Raw genomic sequence first — 8,162 nt, forward strand, 5'->3', positions numbered from 1 at the left:
TCTTTTAAAGAGTAAAAGTAAATTTGAGGCAAACAGAGCAGAGCCATGTGTACGATCAGCCAGCACCCGAACGGTGATTTCCCAAAATACCCTTACAATAAGTGTTAAAAGATAGGTTATGCTATGATATATGATGAATTATGTTATGCATGCTAGAGTATACTAGGTATTCTTATTAGGACTAGAGTGGCCTGATATATGATACCTTAGTCTAGGGGTTTTGCTACTAGAGATGCTTGAGAGTGTTTAGATAGCAGCGAGGAGCTTATAAGAGATCTGCTAGTGAGTAGCACATGATTAGAGAGAGTAGCGTACCTGGGATTTGGGACTCTGGGAGGAGGACTTGGGAACAATGCTGATGCAGTATGGACGGTAGTATTGCACCCATACTACTGAAGATACTGGGTCAGTGTGCAGTCCAAGTAAGAATCCTTAGGGTACCAAAGATCAAGTAGGATTGGGATATTGAGTGTGTGTACACCCGAGCGAATTATTGATATCTTATGTTGTATTTCAGAGAGGCATCATGGTAGGGACACACCACAGACCAGGGACCAGTAGAGGGGGTGTGAGCGACGAGGAGCTCCGCCAGATGACACATGATGAGGTGGCTGCATCCATTCGCAATGAGATTCAAGAGATGTTCGGGTCTATCAAGACCACCCTGATAGAGACATTCGATGAGAGATACACTGCTCTTTCTGAGGCTTCTGTTGCTGCGGCCACTGCAGCTATAAATGCGACGAGGCCAGAGGGTCATGATGCGTTGCTGTTCCGAGAATTCAGCAACACGAAACCACTAGATTTCGATGGGACCCAGGACCCGATTGCAGCGATGAGGTGGATATCATACATAGAGGGGTGTTTCTTTACTTGCTCATCTCCTGAGCATTTGAGAGTCTGGTTCGTGCTGAACCAACTTCGCTTGGGAGCGAAGGACTGGTGGAAGTTTGTGACGACGCATTATTCGCCCGCTGAGCTTACTGCAGTGACCTGGCAGAGGTTTACTACTATGTTCCAAGATGAGAACGTTTCCCAGGTGGAGAGAGAGCGTTTGGCCCAGGAGTTTCTAACCCTCAAGCAGGGTACTGATTTTGTCATAGTGATTACAAGGAAGTTCCAAGAGCGGGCGATGTTTTTCCTGGAGCACATGTCCTCCAAGCAAGCACGTATGAGCCACTATCTGAGTGTTTTGAGGAGGGATATACGGGAGTTTGTGGCGAAGTCAACGTACCGGATTTTTGTTGAGCTTCAGGAAAATGCCCGGAAGAGGGAGATAGAGCTGGAGACCCAGGCTAGGGAGGAGGCTGAGTCTCAGGGGAGGGATCGGCGATCGGCACAGTCTCAGCCGGCAGCTAAGCGGGCTAAGCCCACTGATTCGACATCTGGGAGCCAGAAGGGCTGCACTTGTGGCAAGTTCGGCAAGAGTCACGATGGGGTGTGCAGAGCAGGGTCTTGCTACAAATGTGGAAAGGAGGGGAATATGGTCAAGGATTGCCCCAAGAGGTTTGCAGTATGTTTTCACTGCAACCAGACCAGACACCGGAAGGCAGAGTCTCCACAGTTCTGAGGGACAGCTCAGGGAGCATCTCAGTGGTTTGCCCCTGTTGCGGTGAGAGCAACAGACAGTCGGCCCGTGAAGGCCAAGGCACCGAAGGCACAAGGGAGATCCTTCCAGTTGACTGCGGAAAAGGTCCGTGGAGCGCCCAATGTCATGGCTAGTATGTATTCTTTCATCTATTTACTTTTATATTTAGATATTGTGCTTATATTATGATATGTGTAGGTACTTTCTTGTGAGTTATGTACCTGCCTTGGTGTTATTTAATTCGGGGACGAGTTGGTCTTTTGTATCTTTGACTTTTAGTCAGCACATCAGTATTAGTGAAGAGGCGTTGAGTCGACCCCTGAGAGTTTCCATAGCCGACGAGTGAGCGGTATATGCCACCGAGGTGATCCGAGGGTGTGTACTCGAGATTTTGGGCGTTGAGTTTCCGATTGATCTAGTTCCTATTGCGATGGGAGATCTCTGTGTCATCATGGGCATCGACTGGTTGAGCAAATTTGGAGCGGTTATCGACTGCGAGAGCCAACTGGTGACCATACGAGACCCTAGTGGGGGAGTTCTTACAATATACGACGAGGGTATGCGTTCTGGGTCGGCATTTTGTTCAGCCGCTAGAGCAAGGAAGAGTCTACAGCAGGGCTGTAAGGGATTTGTAGCGTATGTGATGGATACGAGGGTTGATTCAGAGAGACCGAGGTCGGTAGATGAGGTTCCGATAGTGCGTGAGTTCCCGGATGTATTTTCGGAGGAGTTACCGGGTGTGCCTCCCGAGAGGCAGGTTGAGTTCAGTATCGATTTAGTTCCAGGGGTTGTGCCTATCACCAAGGCGCCCTATCGCCATGCGCCTCCAGAGATGTAGGAGTTATCCTCACAGCTTCAGGAGCTGCTGGGGAAGGGGTTTATTTGGTCGAGCAGTTCACCGTGGGGAGCACCATTCCTTTTTGTTAAGAAAAAGGATGGCTCACACCGGATGTGCATTGATTACAGGGACTTGAACAAGCTGACGGTCAAGAACCGTTACCTGTTACCGAGGATCGAAGATTTGTTCGATTAGTTACTGGGAGCATCTTAGTGCTCCAAGATCTATTTGAGGTCTGGATATCATCAGGTGAGGGTGCGAGATGAGGACATCCAGAAGACAGCATTCAGGACTCGTTACGGGCATTACGAGTTCGTGATGATTCCTTTCGGGCTCACCAATGCACCGGCGGTGTTCATGGATCTCATGAACAGAGTGTGTAGGCCGATGTTGGATCGCTCGGTGATCGTGTTCATTGACGACATATTGGTGTATTCGAGATCCAGAGAGCAGCATGAGGAACATTTGAGAGAGATCCTCGGAGTTTTGAGATCAGAGAGGCTTTATGCCAAATTCTCCAAGTGTGATTTCTGGTTACGAGAGGTCCAGTTCCTTGGGCATTTCATTAACCAGAAAGGGATAATGGTTGATCCAGCCAAGATTGAGGCGGTCATGAGTTAGGAGGCGCCGAGGTCACCTACAGAGATCAGGAGTTTCCTAGGATTGGCAAGCTATTACTGGAGATTTATCAGGGATTTCTCCAAGATCACCGTGCCACTCACCAAGTTGACCCAAAAAGGTGTTGCTTTCTCTTGGGGACCAGAGCAACAGGCCTCCTTCGAGACACTTTGCTAAAGGCTATGTGAAGCCCTGGTGTTAGTCCATCTGGAGGGAATGGAGGACTTCATGGTATATTGTGACACGTCGATATCAGGGTTGAGAGTGGTGCTTATGCAGAGGGGGCACGTGATAGCATACGCATCGAGGCAGCTGAAGCCTCATGAGACGAGGTATCCCATCCACGATCTAGAGTTGGGAGCAGTAGTGTTTGCTCTCAAGATCTGTCGTCACTATCTATATGGGGTCCGGTGTACCATATACATGCCTCACAAGAGCCTGAAGTACTTGATGGATAAGCCCAACCTGAATATGCGATAGGGGAGATGATTGCGAGATCCTGTACTGTAGGGCAGAAAGCGCCCCACTACGGATTATGATTGCGAGATCCTGTACCAACCAGGTAAGGCTAATGTGGTAGCCGATGCCCTGAGCCGTAGGGCAGAAAGCGCCCCGCTGTGGGACGTTTGCATGAGATTGACGGTGATGACTCCGGTGTTGGACACCATTCGAGGGGCCCCGGCTGAGGCTGTGAGACCAGAAAACCAAAAGAGGGAGAGAATTATCGGGCAGGTATCGGAGTTCGATACTAATAGCTAGGGGCTTATGACATTTCAGGATCGGATTTGGGTACCGTTTGTGGGCGGGACGTGTACCATTTTGATGGAAGAGGCACATCGATCGAAGTTCTCGATCCATCCTAGGGCCACTAAGATGTATTTGGACCTGAAGAAGGAGTATTGGTGGCCCTGTATGAAGAGGGATGCCGCATGGTTCGTTGAGAGGTGCCTAACCTATCGTAGGGTTAAGGCCAAGCACTAGAGACCGCATGGTAAGTTGCAGCTGTTAGAGGTTCCCGAGTGGAAGTGGGAACAAATTACTATGGATTTTATCACCAAATTGCCGAGGACTGCGAGGGGCGTCGATGCAATTTGGGTGATTGTAGATAGATTAACGAAGAGCGCTCATTTCCTTGCTATCAGTGAGAGCTCTTCCGTAGAGAGGTTGCAGAGATGTACGTGAGGGAGGTGGTATCGCGGCATGGAGTACCGATCTCGATTGTCTGAGATCAATATTTGCGTTTCACTTCCAGATTCTGGAAGAAATTTCATGAGGAATTGGGTACGAGGCTTCATTTTAGTACCGCATATCACCCACAGACTGGTGGGCAGAGCGAGCGGACGATTCAGATGCTCGAGGACATGCTTTGAGCATGTGTGTTGGATTTCGGCGGGAGTTGGAACACGTATTTTCCCTTGGCAGAGTATTCCTACAACAATAGCCATCATTCGAGCATTGGTATGCCACCCTTTGAGCTGTTGTATGGGAGGAGGTGTCGGACCCCCAGTTGCTAGGGAGAGGTAGGGCAACGTGTGATGGGTAGTACAGAGACCGTGCTTCAGATGACTGAGCAGATACAGCAGGTCAGACAGAGGTTGTTGACCGCTCAGAGTCGTCAGAAGAGTTATGCGGACAGGCACCGGTCCGAGCTCGAGTTTCAGGTCGGCGACTTCGTCCTCCTGAAGGTCTCTCCTTGGAAAGGAGTGATATGATTTAGTAAGAGGGGCAAGTTGGGGCTCTGATATATTGGTCCTTTCAGGGTGATTGCGAGAGTAAGCAGGGTAGCCTACCGTTTGGAACTACCTGCGGAGTTGGGTCAGATTCATGACACCTTTAATGTGTCACAGCTGAGAAATTGCATTGCCGACGAGTCAGCAGTGGTACCATTAGAGGATATTCAGGTGGATGTGAGCCTGAACTATGTTGAGAGACCAGTGGCAATTAGAGATCAGAAGTTCAAGGTTCTGAGGAACAAGGAAGTGCCTCTGGTACAAGTCCAGTGGCAGTATCTTAAAGGGTCAGAGCTGACTTGGGAGCCGGAGCGCAAGATGCGAGAGCAGCATCCAGAGTTCTTTGTAGAGTGAGACTTCGAGGGCGAAGTCTGATTCTAGTGGGGGAGAATTGTAACATCCGGATTCCCAAGTATATTATTTTATTCTTTTATTTTGGAGTTTGTGGAGGGACTCGACGAGTTGGCGCTTAGACTCGCCAAGTAGGGTCGCGGATTCTTATCCGGGTTCATGACTGGACTCGAGGAGTCGATGAGTGGACTCAGCAAGTCCATGCTGTTTAATGAAACCCTAATTTCCAGAGTTTGGGACCTATTTAAAGGCCTTTAGGGCTGTTATTTGAGGCTACCAAACCCTAGAGAGAAACCCTAAAAGAGCTAGAGTGATTGTGAGAGGAAAGGAGCCATTTCTTGATCTTTGTGGTTGATTCTTGCAAGAAGGAGGTGTTTCCAGCTTAGAGGAGACCAAGGAGGTGGTGCATATGTGGATTTCGAGCTAAAGACTTCATCTTTGAGGTACTATATCGCACCTTTATCTATTTTTTTGGAGGAATCCATAGATGTAGAGTTTTCATGTCCTTTAATGGAAGAAATTGTGAGAATATGGCCCCTATTTACTTTGAGACTTAGGTCTGGACCCATAGTGGTCTAAAGAGCTTATCTCAGCTTGCTTTATGTTGAGCTATAGATGTGTTGAGCTTAGGATGTTATTTTTGGGGCTAAATCACCAAGTGAAACCTTCGAGACGTCCCATGAGTGGTAAGATTCGAGCTTTACGTGTTTATCAGGCTTGGGAACGTCAGATCTATGGACCAAAGGAACAGATCTGACCTTAGGAGGTCAATTGAGTTTGTGCATGGCATGAACTCGCCGAGTCCAAGGTCAGAATCGGCGAGTAGCGCTAGGGTTTCCCGTAAATCACTCAGTGAGTAAACTTGCTAAGTTGGGGGAATAACTCAGTGAGTCAAAGAGGGATTAGAGGACTGGGGTTCAAGGCGGAACTCGCCGAGTTAATCTTGAGACTCGGTGAGTTGAGTCGGGGTGGCCCCGCGATTCATGCCAGGTGTGACTCATCGAGCAAGGGGATGGACTCGACATGCCAAACTGGACTAGAGAGTTAGTGGACACGTGTAGACTGGTCGAGTTGCCCAAGTGCATTCGATGAGTCGGGTCAAAGTTTGACCGTTGACTTTGGTTGACTTTTAGGGTTTGGTAAACAAGGAGGGCCTTTGAGCCAAAAGAGGGGTAAAATGATCTTTTACCCTTCTGAGGGTGCCAAGAGAGGGTTGAGTCTAGTCCTGAGAGTTATATTTATGAGAGTATTACTTTATGTGATTAGGCAGAGGCTAGATCGTATTTTACCGAGTCAGAGATTTACCGAGACATCTGAGGTGAGTCTTCTCACTATAGTTTACCTTGAGTGGTAATTAGAGTTATGTGGCAGAGTTAGTGTATGCTACTTATGTGTTGTGTTACAGTGCATTATTTCTATGTGATTTATGCCATGTGTATATCAGAGTATATTAGAGATAGAACCGGAAGGTTCACAAAGCTAGGACCAGAGGGTCCACAGAGTTAGGGCCCAAGGGCCCATAGATTTATAGCCTCGAGTGGCTAGTATGTGTTACGTACAATATTTTGGGGAACTCTCTAAGCTTTATGCTTACAGTGTTATGTGTTATGTGTTTCAGGTACTAGTGATGATCGCGGGAAGGCGCCGGCATGATTCGTACACATGCATGGGATTTTATGTATTTTGATCTTGGAAAATATTTTGTGAAACGAAGATATATAATGAGATTTTATTAATAAATGTGTTTGGTAAATGTGTTTTAAAATGAGAAAAATTGTCTTAAATTTTACGGTGTTACACATAGCAGGCCTGGTTTATTTCTACTCCAAGGACTTGGGAGATCGGTTGTGTTGGTGCCCTTCAGAACCGAGCAGTGTGCCCTTTCCTGTGGCAATTCAGGCAATGCATTTCCTGACATACTCCGGTGTGGTGGTAGTTACACTTTCCACACTTCAGGAGAGTTCCAGCATATCGACTGGCAGGTGCTGGAATAGCAGGTGTTATGGCGGCGTATATAGTACCCATTTTTTGCTCCTGTGGGGTTTCTTGGGTTGTTCGTTCCTTCCTCTTTTTCCCTGAATTTAGTTTGTAGTCTCCTCCCCTTGATGGCTCGGGAACAGGGACTACTACACCATGGCGGACTCCATGGTCAATGAGTCGCTGGGCCAGACGTTTGGCGCTATCGAATGTAGTTGGTTTAGAAGACAGTACATCTCCTTGAATCGGGGTAGATAAACCCCAGATGTACCTTTCTATCTTCTTAGTCTCCGGTGTAACCATCTCATGGCATAGTGCTGCCAGATCGCTAACATGTCAGTGTAGGTCACTATATCTAAGCCGACCATGGTATGCTTCCATAACATGGCTATTCCACCATGTCAGGGCTATATCGGAAAAGGTGCAGACAGCAAACTTAACTTTGCTCCCTTCTGGGCACGAACAGATTGCAAAGACCAAATCTGTTTTCTCGAACCATCGCATCAGAGCAATGACCCCTCGAGATCCATTAAAGGATTTGGGTTTGCAGCTCATGAAGTACTTATACGAACACTCCCATGGGTGTCTGTGGGTAACTCTGGGGTTTGTTAAGTGGGTACCGCTACCGGTTCTATTGGTACCACTTTCGCTGATGTGGGTTAGAGCAGTTGCTACTGCGGCGTCTATCATTGCTTGGAGAGTAGCACGATCAAATTGTGGAGTGGTTACATCTATCAGGGTTTGTCGTACGAGAACGGAAGTGTCTAAAGAATCTATGAGATTAAGGGTAACATTATTGGGGGATCATTACTGGGACCTCTTATAATTGTGAAATGTATACAAGTTGTACATAATTTAAGATTAAATAGACATTCGAATAAGTGATCCTATTCCAAAACCACAACCAAACAATCAACAGGAAGTGAAGCATAGATCACAAATTCTAAGTCTATAAAATATCAATTATATAGAACCTTGGAAGTATACACTTCGTAATCATAGACCTACCAGAATGGGATTTTAAATTCTCACATAAGTTATTTATAGTGCCTAAAATACT

At 47.2% G+C, this 8,162-nt stretch overlaps 1 pseudogene across 1 annotated transcript in view; it reads right to left on the reverse strand.

Annotated features, from left to right (window-relative positions):
• Positions 1 to 7,405, reverse strand: part of LOC145045456 (uncharacterized) — a 31,232-nt pseudogene extending 23,827 nt beyond the window's left edge. Inside the window, exon 1 of the transcript XR_013681832.1 lies at positions 7,102 to 7,405. The product of XR_013681832.1 is annotated as an uncharacterized LOC145045456 (transcript). The remainder of the gene's footprint in view (positions 1 to 7,101) is intronic.
• Between the last annotated feature and the right edge of the window lie 757 nt (positions 7,406 to 8,162).

The sequence above is a fragment of the Lactuca saligna genome, chromosome 5 (genome assembly GCF_052625555.1).
Source record: "Lactuca saligna cultivar CGN05327 chromosome 5, ASM5262555v1, whole genome shotgun sequence".
NCBI classification, from domain to species: domain Eukaryota; kingdom Viridiplantae; phylum Streptophyta; class Magnoliopsida; order Asterales; family Asteraceae; genus Lactuca; species Lactuca saligna.